The following is an 18,111-nucleotide window of genomic DNA, read 5'->3' on the forward strand; positions in this document are numbered from 1 at the left end:
CCTACTATTGAATTCACCACAAATGCTCTCTAAATGTTTTACATCAAAAGTCTTATTTTGACAAATTAACAAAGCTTTCAAGAGCAGAAATGCATGTTCTGTTACTTTTCTATCTCAAGTCCTGGGCACACACAGTAGGTAATTTATATATACTTATTATTCTAAATTAATACATAAAACTACCATGAGGTAAGATAAAGGAGATAAACTGTTAATAACCGACTTTTAACTCTAAGTGACACAAGCTAGGACTTGAAGTCAAACAAGGGAAGATCAGATGGCCAGGTGGACAGCTTCAATCTCACCCCACACTTTCTGAGCACATAATGAGCACCTAAAATCTTTTTTTTTTTTTATTCTTTTCCTGGAGAGAAAGAGCAATGAAATTCAGCAAAGAGAGAAGTCAAACCAGGACCAGCCCTGTTGTCTTTTTCACTTTAAACCCCAAGGCTGGATACAAAAGCCACCAACTAAGACAATTAAAAGATACATCAAATAGATGCTAAATAGCTTTAAGAATTACATCATCAAGACACTCATGATCTTGTATTGAAGACATACTTATGCCTAAAAAATTCTCTCGGTTCAGTGTTTTTGAGAGTGATAAGAAGTCCAGATTCAAACCTTCTTATTTCCTCATGAACTGAACAAAAGTAGATCTGGACCAAATATTTCAATTTGAATATTCCAATATTTATTTTCAAAACTATGTCTGTCTTTGGATAGATAGATAGATAGATAGATAGATAGATAGATAGATAGATAGATAGATAGAGATAGACAGATAGATTTGTCTATACCATCTACTTAGAGATTCTCTGGTATAGTTCCCCACTCCCCAGTTTTTTGTTTTTTTTTTTCCCTCCTAAATGTAAGTCAAAAAAGAACACTGAAGAGTTCTTTAAGGAAGGGAATAACAGGGTTGTTGATTTTTACTGTTACCACAGGAATCACAAGCTACACTATGCTTACCCTGCTAGCTGTAGATTGTTAAATGAATGAAAGAGAAAGGCCATAAACTGGACAAAAGCTAAAGAGATCAACCATTATTTCTGTGAACAAAAAAGACCACAAATTCACACTCTCCATTCATACTACTGCTTAATTGATGCATGCAGGTAAAAGGAGGCCAAACAAAAAACAAAAAATAAAATAATAAAATAAAATAAAATAAAAAGGCCTCTCTAACACATTTACACAGAAATTAATCAAGCTTAAAGGTGTTTACAGCAGGAATGGGGGGGTGAAGAGAGATTCATTCATTAAATGTAACATTATAAATTTAATACATGTGGATAATTTTTTTATTTTTAAAAAACATCTATTTGTAACTTAAAATTTAAATTTTGTGCATTTTCCAAATTGCACTTTATCGTTAAAGACATAACTACAATACCGTATCTACTCGAGACGCTAGAAATCCTCATGAGCAAAACCTCCCACTTGAGCCAAAGGCTTATAGAGAGCAGACTGCAACGTCAGCAATGGAGAGCCAAATATGAGAGTCTAGTAACACTGAGATGAGCTAAAATTCCGCTGTAACTCACTATTCATGGAGATGGATTTCTGAGCTGATAGTCTGTTTAAGGCCAGGTGAAAATATGCAAACTTTCTCTTCTTTTTGGCAAAGAAGATGATTGACACAAAACGTTTTTTTCTGTGTAGAATGTGTTCTGGTCTGGCCACCACTTAGCCCCAGGTACCTTGCCACGAAACCAGCTCTGGTCTGCTGGCACTGAAGCAAACATGAGCGCTGGGAGAGGAGTTACACAGCGTTGGGTTAGGATCTAGCTACACTACACATTCAAACTGTTAAGGGAAAAGTCATTGGATAACGTAAAGTGAAAAGAAACACATCTCTAATTATAAAGGCATGTACGGTTTCTTTGTGCCTTGAATCTTTGCACAATCATTTCAATCAACAATTAAATTCCTATTTCCATCCCCGAAGCCATTACAACTGCTTTTTCCTGCCCCATGTCTTGTCTGTAGACTGATTTAGAGAAGGGTGCTAGAAAAGGTCTAGAGGAAATATTCAGACGATTTAGATTTTTTTATCTACACTCACCTAAAGGATATACTTATTTATGAAAAAAGTAGTAAAATTAATTATTGATTTTAAAAAAATAGCCAAGAGAAATTTGTCTGGAAAGCAAAGGATAATGCTGACAAATCAAAAAGATTTTTAAAACTTTCAAAGATCCTTTTAACTTGGATATACGTTTTAGTGTTTCACTGTCACTAAGCTTCTTTTCCATCAGTGTGATGTCTAATACACATTTGAAATCATAGCATATTTGTATCTGATTACAAATCTTTTTATGCGTTAAAATGAACATTGCAAAGAGAAAAAAGTCTTCATTTACAAGTCTGAATGGGAGTTATACAAAAGATGCAGGCCAACATAACAATTTTTTTTCCATTATATTTGGTGGCATAGAGTTAATAAGCTTAGACGCAAATAACTACAACTCTTTTTAACAAAACAGATTTCAACTGAATAAACGCCTAAATGTGAAGACTGAACTTTCTTAAGACACTTTAGAAAAGGTCGCCCCTAAGTCCTTTCTAACTACTAATAGCTACTAAAGTCTAATAGCACTAAATATTAAAGGGTTAAAATAGGCATAAATTAACTTTATTGTCAATCATTACATACAGAAGAATAATTAACTCAGTATGTTTATTTATCTACTTTTGCTACTTGATTAAATGAATGATTGATGACAGGTTCCTTGTTTTCTTTTCTTCCTTTTTGTCAGTATAAATGATCAGTATGAAACTAAACGGTGACATTAAAATGAAATCATTAGCAAACTAAAATGCAGGGCAACCTGCATGTAAGAGCTTCTGTCTCCTTTACTACGGAGAAATCTAATCAGATCCCTTCATTCCCCAAACAGACATAGAACATAGTTTAGACAGACTTCCTAATCAGGTGCTTTCCACTGTCCGTCTGCTATGTCTATAACTATGCTAAAGGCCATTTGTTTCTTTTAAAATTATTTTAAATAAAGCTAACTTACAGCATTCTGTGTTCACTGTTGGTGAAATGTATGAACTGTTTGGCGTTTGTGGCCTTAGTAATACTAGTAGAAATATCAAGAAGTCCTTGAAGTAGACAGAGTCAAAATTAAAATATCAAATAAATGATCAATGGTCACTTAAGTAATTTGATTGGTCTAGGATTTGTCACAATTTGATAACATTTGAAAAGGTTATTAGTTCTAGTTCTTGGCAAATCAGGTGACTAACTTTAGCAGCAAAGATCCATTGCACACAATCAATGTGGATATCAAGTCTGTCACACACACGGGATGTAAGTGGCACACAATAAAATGAGAAGTTTTCCTCAGCCTCCACATCCTCTATCCAGTGCTATATGCCCTAGAAACCAAACTGACATATTAAGATCTTTGAGAAACCTGGACTGAAATATCTGATTTGGATGGCTGCTCTTCTGAGCATTGCTTAATCGTTGTTTAAAATGTTACCACTGTTGACAATTTTGCCCTGCAATTCTTTGAACAAGATCATGAAATGTAGTACCCCAAAGGGATAGTTTAGATAGGGAGCAAAGAAGCATCGGGGAAAAGAATATCAGAAGTAGAAGGAAGCCCAGAGGTGACTGCAGAACAAAGTCTGAGAACTCAGACTTCACTAACATATCAACATTCCTTAATCCCACAAGGAGTGAAGTTGGCAACAGACATAATTCAAAAGAGAGAACAATGTACAGGGGGAGAACGAGTTGAGAAAAGAGCTAATGAGATGGGGAGATTACAAACCTGCTACCGGCAAGTTGTCTCATTGTGTCACAGTACAATGTCACGCTGTTGAAAAACCATGAAAAAAATATGGTGTGCTATCAAATTAAAACCTCATAATACAGCTTCAACTTATAAATAACTATGAACGAGTAAATGTGTGAATAGTTTACGTCAATAGAACATGGTCTGCTGTAGGGATGAGTTTCTCCAAGACAACTACACCCTCTTACTCCCCGGACGATGGCCAAGCAAGCCGGTTATGGCTAGAACAGAGTCTAGAAACTGATTCCCAATGTTTTCCTGCTTGTCGTGCATTTACTGACATGCTAACAAAAACAACAATACTCATATCAGTGGGACCACGATCTAAGCAACTGTTTACTTGCCAGTCTCATTTAATTTATTTTTGCTAGAATGCAATTACCTAATGGCTAGACACGATGGTGTGGTTGCTAACTGCACACCATGATCTCTATGGGAGTTTTACATGAACTGTGACATGCATAACTTTATAGAAAATAACTTCAGTCTTTCTCGTTTTTTGCACAGAGGCTCATATTCATGGATTTGGGGCTCGTGGACTAGTGGTATATATCATAAGCCAAATTGAAAGGCTTTCAAATGGGTCAATACACAAACATGTAAGTTCAGTTTAACAAAGAGTCATTGAACATCCTTTAGTGTATACTATAAAGACTGATATGTTGATTCTATGATTTGGAGAGAATAAAAAAATGCTCTTAAACCTCCATATCTGAACAACAAAAAATGTGGACCCTTTAAACCTGTCAAGTAATACCTGATGTGAATAAAGCAATAGAAATGCGAAATGGATCATTTTGTGCCTCCCCAAATTTTCCTCAAATATATTGCCACTAGACACAAGTCATTAATACAACTTTATTGTTTTATTTCCATATATTACTTTTAAAAGCTTAAAGATTGAAAACATGAATGTAGACTATATTTTGGGGGGAACATCACCAGCTAATTCATTGAAAGAACTCAGTTGGTACAAAATGTGAATTGCTACAGAAATCTTTTATCTAGAGAATTTATCAAATATATAAAAAAATAATATGATTTTATAAATAATTTATCCTGGACTTTTATTTCAAAAAGTACATACTTCAACAAGGGGCCACATATTTAAAAAAAAAGCAGAATTTTAATTGTCACTATAAATCCCTATTAAACTCAGGAAACATTTGAAAAACACTTGAGTATCAACTTGCATGATGAAGCAGGTCACCCTGAATGACTAATATTAAAAATATATGTTTTTTACTTGAGTAAAAGAATCCATATTAGTAATTCCTTACCACCAAAGTTAATGCTTTTTCACTTATACATACGTAAAATGTTAAAATTTGAGGGGACAGCATATGGCTGGATTGCATTCTGTGTGAAGCAAAAATAGTCCTGGTTTAATGACACACATAACTCCATTTAACTGAGCATTTTTCACACTATTCAGAGTATGAAAAGGTTGGGTTTGGGCGGGAGGTGGGGGTTGGTTGCACCCACATGGAAGTTCCCCAGGCCAAGGATCAAACATGAGCCACATCAGTGACAATGCTCAATCCTTAACCCATTAGGGAACTCCAAAAAGACTGGATTTTTATTTCATTTTATTTTTATTTATTTATTTTTGTATTTTTGCTTTTTTTTTTTTTTTTTTTTTTTTGGTCTTTCTGCCTTTTCTAGGGCAACTCCCACAGCATATAGAGGTTCTCAGGCTAAGGGTCAAATCCAGGCTGTAGCCACCGGCCTACGCCACAGCCACAGCAATGCAGGATCCGAGCCGCGTCTGTGACCCCCACCACAACTCATGCAATGCCAGATCCTTAACCCAATGAGCAAGGACAGGGATTGAACCCTCAACCTCATGGTTCCAAATCAGATTCGTTAACCACTGCGCCACAACGGGAAATCCAAAAGACTGGATTTTTTAAAAAGAAAACAATAATAACAAAGATTCCAACTCTGAGAATTAGAATTAGAATAAGCTTTGTATTAAGGCAGTGGGCTTTCTAGGGTTATCTCTGCTCCATAATCACCCTTACTGAATGAATCAGTATTAAATTTTATGCCATCTTGAATATACCATTTTATATTTAAATAATATAGAATAGATGGTCTAATTCGCTATGTAAATATCATATATTTTGTTGAATAAAAGTAAAATGTGAGAATTCTATCAGATTTTATCCTTTGCTATTAAAGGAAGTTGGAGAGTCCCTTCCCCTGGGCCTATAGTTTATAAAAATCATTTTATTTTCTTGACTTCATCACTGGAGTCAAAACGAACAGTGTATGTTGCTGGAGATTTTGGAGAACTACAGTGCACAAGACAGATCTGAGACTAGATCCAGTTTTGATACTAGAAAAACTGCATGGCACCTACGATGTTAAACTACAGAGAATTAACACATATTATTAATTTGGAGCTGGTTGCGTAAACGCTTCTGGCATTTCCTTCAGCACTTAAACTCATTTTCAGAGAATGGACTGCTGTAAAAGAACGTAGCCTCATTAAGAGTTTATTCCCTCAAAATGCTGAAGGATAGCAAGTTTCTACTCAGAGGGGATCAGAAAACTGCATTTATTTCCTTAGTGGGAAAAAACAACACCAAAGCTTTGTGTTTTTGAGCAAGCATCACAGCTTTGAAAATGAAGAATTTCATCTTGTTGTCACACCCTGCCTTACCTCGTTTCAAGGCTGGCTGTGTTTGCTTTACACAGAATGAAATTTTAGCAAGAGCAGAAGCCAAATGCTTAAAATGAATGATCAACTTACGATTCATATGAATCTATTCTTTCATGCTGCTCTGCTTAAAAATAGCATCATAAATGCACATCTGCAAAGACTGCGCCACCCTCCCTTTCCTGAATTGTACAAATTATTAGAGTCGTTGACAAAAGATTTTTTTTTGTTTAGGGGTTGGTCTGGGCACTCTCTTTGGCAGACTGCCACTTTTCTAGCAGTAGAAATATTGCTTGTAGAAAGCCACATTGTACTGAACAGCTGTTCTGCTAAAACATTGAGCTAGCAACCCAAGAAATGACTGACTTCACATGTGAAGCAAAACTGTCCCCTCCCTTTGCGCTAATTTACATGAAATAAAAGTACAAAACATTTCCTTCCATTCTATCTAGTTTTCCCTCCCAATTTCAGGCTTTAGGGGAGGTGTGAGTAAGCCACATGCCAAGACAGGAATTTGATTCTCCAGCCATTGCTCCAATAACACACAAACTCTGGCCACTCCCAAGACAGCAGCTACTTTTCTGACCTAAGCCTTTCTACATCCAGGTCTTAGATGCTAATCTATGAACTATATACATTAGGGTTGTGAGATTTAAAAATACACATATTTAAAAATATGGAAGCCTTCCTTCCATCTCTATAAAGAAGATAAGACTCTGAAAAAAAGATGCTAAATTATATTTAAGTTTTTAGTTTATAAGCATGGTATGTGGTTCATGTTTTTGGTTATTTGAGATTATGGGCAGATAATACAATTATACACAGGTATTCCATGTTCTACAAGTCATCTTGGTGTTCTGTTTAAAATACTCTTCTTAAAGGAAAACACTTCACAAGCTTACTTAATAACTAAGGGACTACAATTCTCATGAATTATCACTGTGTTTACAGCTTTAACTATAGTTACACATAATAGATTATCCAACACCAACAGGTATCTAAAATACAGACGTGGGAAAATAATCATTTGAAAGTAGAAATTTACCAAATAATTTTGTTTCTGGAAAAATCACAAAATTATATATCTTAAAAGGGCCTCATATAGATTATACTCAACTGTGAAAAACTGTGAAATTTAAAATCCTATCCATCTTTAGGGTCCAGTTTAAATACTATCTTCTTGGTCCTCCCTCCTCATTTTCCATTAATCACTGTCTGCTATCACACAGTACTTTGTTTAGACCTCTTTCAATATGAATAGTACCTTTCTTATTATTTTGTGAGCATGAGTGTCACTCCCTTTAGATTATAAACTCCTAGAGGAAAGGGTTGAATTTTTCCCTCTTTGCATTCCTATAAGAGCCTGGTATAGAGTCTTGCAATTTAGTAAGTGTTCAAATACTTAGAGGATGAATAAGGTGAGTAGAATGAAAAGAGAAATAAGGCCCATTCCTAATCTCTAATAACAACAATAACAAAAAATGTTATCCTAAAACCTGTAAGACATCATCTTTAAAGCAAAAATTCTGAGAAGGGAAATATCAACTACATCCATTGTTTCAATTACCCTTCATTTCCGATACAGTGTATTTTAAGAACACTTTTGTCTTATCATTTCAATGAGATATCTCCCTATTAATAATTTCTCATCATTAACTTTCACAGACCTTGTTATTTTAAGCATTAAAATAACATTAAGTTGCCTTGAATTCACTAAATCACTGATGTTGTTTAACAAAGGCTCTAAATTTCCTCTAGTCTGTCATATGATACACGTTAAGACTTTTTATACGTTAGAAACCCAGAAAGTATTTAAAAATAAATATATGTTGACAATCTCTTCCTTCTGATTAATGATTTTTGGAAATAAAATCTTACTTAACCAAAAAAATTTAAAAAAAGAAAGAAAACATCTTTTACACATGACAAAAACCATCAATAGGAATCCTAACATATCTTTGGTAGTTTCTCAGCAAACTTAAGATTCCCAAAACAATCTAGGTTTACTGTGGTATAAAACCCCGTGGATTCGCAGGATCAACTTCGTTTTTAAAAAAAAAAAAAAATACTAAGGCCAAAGAGACTTCTCTGATTCAGAGTCACAGAGATCTGGACTCAGGAGCATCCACCTTCATTGACCAAGGCCTCGCTACAATAAGGTATTCTGGACACATTAAAATGAATGGGGTGGTTACCTCTCAGTATACTCATACATTTTGCTGGCTTACAAGGACAGGGCCTTCATTATCGGGTTGTTAAAACTCCTTGCAAGAGTTCCCTTCTCTAATAGAGATATTATTTAACTTTTACCAAGAAATGTTCATACAGAAAAAAAAAAAAATGTAGTGACTTGCTTACAACAAGGAGGTTTGATCTAACTGCTCTTAGCAAATGTAAATTACAGAATAGCAAAGGCTGAACAACTTGTTCCAAATTTTTCTGCAACTTCAGGAGCTCAGAATCCACAGGAGGTACAATAAAGAACCTGCTAGATCAGATGTCAGCTAAGAAAATATCACTGCCCCGCTTTACAAACGTTCCTGGGTCTGCCCAAAGTGAGGCTTACCTGCATTGCCATCCCCATTTTCCTTTCATAATTCTCTCGAATATATCACACTTTACGCATTTTGTTATGAGATTTTCATGTCTCTTTTCAAAGTGGAAAATGATAGCAATTTTGCTTTTATGCTAAAATTCTTGTGAAAACCTGGATACTATTCATCTACTTTTATAGAAGAAAGCCAGTATTTTAAAGTATTTATGTAAAACCCAAACTGTGTACACAGTCTGTTTTCATCATCAGTGCTGATATTCAACACAGCCTTATTTCCCAAACTGTAAAATTATATATGAGGGATGTGATTTAATTACAAAACATTACTGAACACTTTTTAAAGTCTCTGAGTGCTTTGGAAAGTTATGACTACAAAATCTGAATTTTAGTTTAGTTTCTTCCATCTACTGCATGCAGTAGTACTCATTCTTTGAGCATTCATGCAACACCGAGCGACTGACCCATCTCAACAGATAATGGTAGAGACCACAACAGCTATTTCCTAGTGACTGTGTTTTGTTCTTGCAGTAAAATGTTTACGTTGGTTAAGTTGTAAAAATGAAATTATATTGGGCAATTTTGCCATATGTCTTCATTTTATGTACATATGGTTTTGGAGATATGTTCAATGCTACTTACAAATGACTAGCTCAGCTTTACCAATCTTATTTGTTCTAATGCTAATAATATTGGATTCTTGATACACAAATTTCAAATTTATCACTTCTAGTAATGTTTTCATGACAGTTACAGCCATATCATGCCTTAATCCCCAAGCTGAGTCAGAAAAAAACTAATAAAGTAGGAAAATAAAACAATTATTTAACTGAATTGACCAGTTGTATGATTAGTTAAGTCAAAATGATCAAAAAATAGTCTTAAGAGTACAAGCTTTAATCATGTTTCTCTTTAATAAGATCCTCCATCTAGAGAAGAACAGTTCTAATTTGGATTATTTGCAACATTAAATTGAGGAAGCAGCTAAAAACAATAAGCCAGACCATGGCAATGACTTAACATGACTTGCACTTAGTATTTTCAGCAATATATGCAATGCAAAAGATAATATACATTCATGGAAACTTAGCAAACCTAACATGACACCCCTGGCTGGCACACAATTTAGTTACATTGCCACTATAGTAATTTCATTATAGGAACCCTAGCTCTGAAGATGATTTTTAAAAACTTCACTTTGCCAGCCATTCCTTGCTATCACTGTACCTTCACAACAAACACAAGACCCAACCTTTTACAACAAGCAGCATGCTTCTTACCACAACAGGTTCTAAAATAGTACCTAAGTCTCTTATGGGATCTATGCTCCTTACAGGAGTTGGCAAAGTACAGTCTGCCAGTCAAATCTAGCCTGCCATCTATTTCTATATAATCCATAAATAAAGAACTAAATAAAATTTTTAGAATATCAAAGTTAAGAAAGTCATAAGAAGAATGTTTCATGGCATGTCATAATTAGATTTCAATGTCCACAAATAAAGGTTTATTCAAATATAGCCATATTTATTCAGCTACAAATTGCCTATGGCTGTTATAATAGTTGAGTTGAGTAGTCGCAGCAGGACTTGGTGTCCTTCAAAAGCTAAATTATTTACTATCTGATCCTTTATAAAAAAGTTTGCTGGCCCTGTCCAGAACTCTATACCTAGTTTCTGTCTTGGCTCTCCAACTTCCTTATTTGGGCAATCTTTGACCAAGTACGTAAGAATAGACTATGTTGTAGTAGTCATAACATTTAATGAAAAAAGGAGTGACATTAATCACGCTGTATATTTGTGCTCCTATGACTCCTTACTGATGGAAATAGGTCATTGATAAAGTTTTTAAGAAAAGTATATGTAAACAGTTTAATCAATTTTCTTTCTTTCCTGACTGTTACTATAATTAGTTAATCAGATTTCTTAAACAGTACAACCAACAATGCAGCCCTGGCGAAGGTTGAAACTGTGAAGACTCAACACTGACCAGGTGAAAATGCAACAAAAAAAGTTTCCGTCATTAAATCATAGTGCTTTTAAAAAAAATAACCTTTTATTTTGGAATGATTTTAGATATACAGAAAAGTTGCTAAGTTAATATAGAGAGTTCCTAGAGTTCCCATTGTAGCTTGGCGGTTTAAGAGCCCGACTAGCATCCATGATGATGCAGGTTTGATAGCTGGCCTTGATCAGTGGGTCAAGGATCCAGTGATTCCACAAGCTGCGACATATGTCACAGAAGTGGTTCAGATCTGGCATTGCTGTGGACGTGGTGTAGGCCAGCAGCTATAGCTTCAATTTTACCTCTAGCCTGAGAACGTCCATATTCCACAAGAGCAGCCCTAAATATATATATATATATATATATATATATATATATATATATATATACACACACACACACACACACACACACACACACACACACAGAGAGAGAGAGAGAGATACCATATACTCTTCATAAGATTCCTCTAATTTTACCTTTAAAATAATTTTTTTCATCGAATTTTAAATTATTTCCTTTGAATAACCTAAAAAATCTTTTCTGAATTCGGATACAGTGGTAACATTTGATCTACAAAGGGCTGATCTCTATACATGAACCACATATGTGCACATATGTACATATAGAATGTAAAGAGGAAAAGGGGATACTGATGGATGGCTGGAGACATATGCTAAAGTCAGAGAGAAAATAGTTTTTATTGTGGAGGAAAATGTGTTGAACTGGGATTCCAGAGATTCAGATTTCAGTCCCAAGCTTGTTATTGACTTTGTATCACTAAATTTTCTTCTACATTAGTTTGTTCAACATAATAGCAAAGGGATTGAAACAGATGATCTGTATTATCCTTAAACCCAAGATTCTGTTGGTCACATTCCCTTGCCCAGGCTCTGACATTCACTGACTTATTATGGACCCAGAAAGGATGGGAAATGCTGCAGTCAATCAGTATTCAAAGTCACATGAGTTTTACAGGTGGAGGTCACCATATGTTTATTAAGGTAGAGCTAAGCGACTTATGCACAGTATCCTGAAAGCCGTTTCTGAAAATTAAAGCCACAGTACAATTTCAATCACATAAAGCAGTCAGAGGTGACTCCTTCTTTACTATGCCCATGAAATATTGTTATCTGCAGAGTGCTGAAACTATATATTGTGCTTTGCAAGAGGTGATAGGGCTAACAAAAACACATTAAAGAATTCTAGCCCTAAAGAACAGAGCACATAAACTTGAAAGTCTTAAATAAGTGAATACAATGCAGTCTAAGGCAATGCTACAGGACACCACGACTAAAATATTACACTATCGAGAACCGATAGACTTCTTTAAGTTGGAGGTGACACTGAATGTAAGCATGTTCTCCAAAATTCTGTCAAGAGTAAAAGCAAATCAAAAATATACAAAGTTCTAGGTTTGTATTTTGTTTACATCATATAATTGGCACTTGATTTATTTAATGTAAAACTTCAGTGTGTGCTGTCTTATTATTCTTTTATAATGATTGTACCTTGATAATCAATAGATAAATGTTTCTGAGAGAAGAAAATATGTCATATATTTTTAACCTTTAGCTCAAGGGAGACACATAATTTATGTAAAGGGGATTATGTAAAAGAAGGAAAATGGAAATATTAGATTGTGAAGGGTTGGAGTCTGTGGGTCTTGAAATTATTAATAAGGAGCTTTAAGCAACTCAGTAGTCCCAGGAGAGACAAATTTGAGACAATAATTGGTAAATCCGGCAGTTCCCATTGTGGCTTGGCAGGCTAAGGACCTGACACTGTCTCCAAGGATGTGGGTTCAAATCCTGGCCTCGTTCAATGAGTTAAGGATTGGGTATTGTGGCAAGCTGCAACACAGGTTGCAGATGTGGGTGGATCAGTGTTGCTGTGGTGTAGGACACAGCTGCGGTTCTAGTTCAACCACGGGACCCAGGAACTTTCATAGGGAAAATGAAACAACAGTTTTGTTTTTTGTTTTTTTGCTTTTTTTTTTTTTTTTTTTTTAAGCTACATCCTTTCTAAGGAATTTGAGGTTTTGGATTATTTCAGATTATAGGGTAAATAATCATTCAGACCAGAATCACTGACAAAAAGAAAATCCAAATGAGAAAACTAGAGTCTAGATAGAGCTTTATAACACAAGTCACATTGTATGTTTAATGTTATGAAAAGCGCTCTTGAAAAGTTCATCTGAACCTAACACACAGTTGTAATCAACTACAATTCAATATAAAAAATAAAAGGAAAAAAAAAAAAAAAACCTCTCATCTTCCTTCTTTCCTCCATTTTTTTTTTTCCAAATTTATTTCTGAGGAAAAAGTAAACCTCCAAGGTCAGGATCATGCCTTTTACTTTCTCTCAATGCCCCCACAATATTCAGCAGAGGACTCAGAAAACTTAGGAAGGTCCTCTAAGTATTGAATGGACTTGAATGCATGCACTTAGGGTTTCCTGACACTATTGTTTTTAACTTTCAATTCCCTCAGCCAGCCTATTCATTACATGAGAGAAATATGTTAGTAAGAGAAGGCCATTATAGGGTAGGAACTCATCCTGTGCGATGGGGGTCAAGGGACAAGGGTAGGGTGGGCTACCATACCTTCTAGCTCCTATAGCATACACTATTTTCCTCTTGGTTTCATACTATTCCCATCTTTTCCCTCCATTTTTCTTCTGCCCTTTCTTTTATTTTTACTCTGCCTTCTTTTCTTCTTCCTAGCCTCTGATGCAGGCCCACTCAGCCCTCATCAGCATCGTTTAGCTCTGCTAACAGCAGTGCCAAGACACAATCAATCCAATTCCATACAATTTTAAAACATGGTTAAATATTTACTTTCCTGGGTTCTAGACATTGACATATAAACATAAAGTGATCCAGACTCTTCCATCAAATAGCTCATAGTCTAAATAGAGATAAGTACATAAAGAAGAAAGGAATCATGAATGGATACTAAAGCAACGAAAGGTCTGACCATAATTTATAGAAAGAAAATGACTAATGTTATAGGGAAGGAGAAAAGATTTACTAAGTAATATTTGAAGATGGGTTTTAAAAGATGAAGAGGAGTTCAGCAAAACCAAAAGAAGGAAAAGGAACCATCCAGTCAGATGATGGCATGTACAAAAGCATAGATGTTTGGTTGAGGGTACTCAGTGGTGCTAAAGAAAAAGGAGACGACTTTTGGAAAGAGGGAGAGGTTGATGAACCCTGATGAAAGATGCAATGGAGTACACATGCACTTCTTTGTCTGCATCTCCTCAAGTCTCCACAAAAATTTCCTCAACAGGTGTTGTTTTCACTCACCTCTCTCTTTCACCTTTGCCATCAACATGAAAAGAGGTTCTCCCAAGTATCTGCTGCTCCTTGACAGGGGGGCAGACCTGAGCTGACCCTTAAGCAAGAAGTCAAGTCCAAACTGTGGCAAGAAACAGAACCACTAAGCTAAACCCAGCCAAGCTCTGCTGACCCTCATACTACCTGTGACTACGTGAGGAGTGAGAGCTTTATGACATGATTGAGATGTGACTGCTTCTTGCCCTCGAAGAGCTAACTAGTACATCCAAATATTCACACATTCACACTCACACACTCACAAATATGCTTTCCTTGAGTCAGTGTTTGAAGTTGAGGCTAATTCTGGATGCACAACAGTGCCAGATGCACTGAAAATAACAATAGCCTATCAAACCCTTCAACAGTGACATGTGGCAAGAAACCAGCAATGCTTTTTATGTTCTTCATGCTAAAAGTGGACTATAGCATTCCCTTCATAGATATCAAAGCTGTTCCTGAAAATGTGAAACTTTACAGAAGGAGAGTCTCAGAGACTTACTCTACCACCACTAAACCCACATTTGTTAGAAAGCCCTTCCTATCCCGTGTCAGAAATGGAGACCTGAGGAAAGTGTGGTGACATCAACATTGCTCATCCTATCATGATGTAAAACTAAAGAAATAAAAGGTTAATTCTTAAATGAACTTTTTTGCAGAAGCCATAAGTCCAGAAAGATACTAAAGGATAATAGCATGTAATTAATGAGGCTTCCTGGAAGCATATATAAGAAAAGGCAATTATATCACATCATATTTCCATATCCTAGTAAAATATGGCACTTGCTACCAAAATAAACAGGATGAACATTGGCAGTTAAGCTTCTGGATGATTCTGTTTCCATTTGGTGTTCCACTGACTCCGGATTGAGGCAAATGAAACTGGAAACTGAAGCAGGCAGGCAGGCTGTCAGTATACTGAGAACGATGGAGGTAAAAACAGGAGCCAAGCAAGCACCAACTTTCTCTCTTTTAGCCAACTCTCCTAGCCCTACATGAAGCTCTTGTTTGGAACCTAAGGGTTTGCCCTGGGTTTTACCATCTGCCTGGTTTTTGTTTTTGTTTTTGTTTTTTGTTTGTTTTTTTTTGTTTGTTTTTTTTTTTTAAGAATACCACAGGCTGGTTTACATGCCATGTACTGATTCTAAGAAATTCCATTTTACACGGTTTTTTAATAACAAGGATTGTGACACTTGCCCCCCAACACGAAGGTCACTTGGTAGAGGTAAATGTGTGTCAGCACACAGCAAAATGCCAGAACAGAAATCAAAAGACCTTTGAGCTGCTTAGACAAAGAAGACCTATCACTCAGACTGTTTTGGAATCTTTACCTTCTAGGGAACTAGAACTATTTTATAAAATGTTATCTGAATTTCAGAGACAACCACTACAGTAGTAATTCAATGTTACTCTGAAGGATGTCCTACACTCACTCTACATGACTAACTTAAATGAATCTATTAAACATCACTGCTTAAGTAACAATCTGGTCTTTGGCTAAGGACAGATCACGTGTTGCTTAAATAAAGACCTGAAAGGCTCTCCTCTACTGCTTGATTCACAATGGATGCCTGAAATAGTGAAGGGAAATTCCATGAAAATATTAAAGTTCTTCTCTAATGTGTTCAGTCGGTTTTAATTGCCAGTTGCCTTACCTATTTTTCAACTGTTCCCTTCTGAAGGTTAAAAAAAATGCCTTATATTTTACATATTTTGGCATTATGGACTATCACATATATAGGCAAATTGTTGTTAAAAAGCTGCAGTGTTTAAATTGAAATAAAACATATGCTTACAGGGGTAAATACTCCTGAATTAATACAGTTGTAGTAGATATACTTTCAAAATTGACTGAAGTCTGTGATATTAGAAAGACAGAAAATTTATCTAGTTTTAGCAAATGTCAAATCAGCAGCCATTGCTTTTAAGATTAATAAAAGATATAATGGTTTCTGGATAGCCTCTAAATAGAGATTACTATGAATAGAGAAGTGATTTACCAACAGTCACCACAATGAGATTTCTTTAAAGGTTACAATCATCAGTTATTTAGCTGAAACACTGCTGAGAATGCTTGGTCATTTCTTGAATAATGCATAATGTTCATTGTAGATTTGATCTGTATTATAACAATACAGATATTTCTAAAATAATGGAGAAAACTATCTGTTACCTTCCAATTGCTTAACATATCATTTCCATGAATTAATTGACTCAGGACATATTACACACTGTCACCTGAGCTTTCTTTCTGCAAGCCTAACTTGCAATAATCTGTACACAATGGGCATCACAAAACAAACTCATCAACCTTTACAGACTTTTAAGAAAAGATGTGATGAACACAGGGCAGAGCAAAGGACCTTCCTGAAGCAGTAAATTTAAATGATTAAATTTCTATATAGTTGTGGGGGACAAATTTAAATATAAGCTTTGAAATTTAATTATTAACAGGAACAACTCATCACATTAAAGAAATGTTGCCTACATCTTGTAAGTACTTTTCATATAAATTTCCAAATGCCTTTAGGTTTATTCAAGAGACTGCTTGGAGAAGCATGAAGTATAATGTCTATCTTTTTATTGTTGGATTATGAACAGCACTTCACATGATGCTGCAGGCTATTTATATAAGCTTGTTTATCCATATGAACTTCAAGGGCACAACACAGAAGACCTTAATAAATTAAAATGAATTTCTTTTGATGTTGTTGTTTCATGAATGTTTGATCAGAACGAGTAGCAGGTTTGCATTAAAGAACCAGAGTAAGGCAATAAAATATACATATATTGTACAGCAGAACCAGCTTACAGAAAGTACACACTGCAGTTCTAGCTACCTTCAAGAGCCAAAGTAAACAGTACAGGGTCCTTATACTTCAGTATGGTACAGTCTTCAGTTCTAGACTATCATTGGTTTCCTGATAGAGAGAGGATACATGTCAAACCGGATGTTCTGCCATAATCTGGATTTAAAAAAAAAAAAAAACAGTAAAATCTGGTATCTTCTTCCAGCTTCTATACATCCATCCCAATGTCCCCATTTTTCTCATTGACATCTCCAAGTTTCCCCATAGACTGAAACACGACTATGAGCAGAGACCAAATTTTATCTTGTTTTTATCCATCTTCATCATAATTAGTTACAGAGTTGAGTTGAACAAAGGTTCCAAAATAGAAATGAATTATCAGCCATAGTCAGAGCATTCTCACCTGGCGGGTTTGATGAAGGTGACAAAAATCAAATATCATTGCTAGAAATGATATGTGATAGAAAGATCCCTAGATATAAAAGCAAAGCAACAGGATTCTAGCTCTCCTAACACTTAACTATAAACCCTTTTCTATATCATTTACTCACCTATTAAAATGAGCTTAATTCTTCATTATACTTTTATATCTCTAAAAGGCCATGATTCTAAAAGCAAGGAGGATTATCACAACATACAAGAATGGACAGTCCATGGAGCCATTAGATTTTTCTTCTTTGGCAGCCACCTCTACCAGAGAAACCTATAAACCACCAACTCTCTTAAAGAAAAGATGGAAATAAAATGTAATTATGCTAAACAAATTATAATTCCAGTCCCTCAATGTATTTCAAATTGAATAATAAGATTAAGAATCTATTTTGCATGTTGTGTGATTTCTAACAGGCTGTATTTATCCATCTATCTTACATGATTTGGAATAAAAACAACCTAGTAAATAAACTCTTAGGTATACAATATATTTACTAAAATTA

At 35.2% G+C, this 18,111-nt stretch overlaps 1 protein-coding gene across 28 annotated transcripts in view; it reads right to left on the bottom strand.

Moving 5' to 3' along the window:
* NPAS3 (neuronal PAS domain protein 3) overlaps nucleotides 1–18,111 on the bottom strand; it is an 876,069-nt gene that overhangs the window by 585,686 nt on the left and 272,272 nt on the right. Inside the window, exon 1 of one of the 28 annotated variants that reach the window (XM_084969022.1) lies at nucleotides 17,207–17,282. The exons of the other annotated variants lie outside the window; for them this stretch is intronic. The gene's annotated coding sequence lies outside the window, so the exon portion shown is untranslated. Of the gene's footprint in view, nucleotides 1–17,206; nucleotides 17,283–18,111 lie in introns of those variants that run through there. 28 annotated transcript variants of the gene reach the window in all.

This window comes from Sus scrofa, chromosome 7, assembly GCF_054392235.1.
Source record: "Sus scrofa isolate SSC_HxYL_T2T_F1_AM1 chromosome 7, Sscrofa_HxYL_maternal_Yorkshire_Landrace_v2.0, whole genome shotgun sequence".
Taxonomy (NCBI): Eukaryota; Metazoa; Chordata; class Mammalia; order Artiodactyla; family Suidae; genus Sus; species Sus scrofa.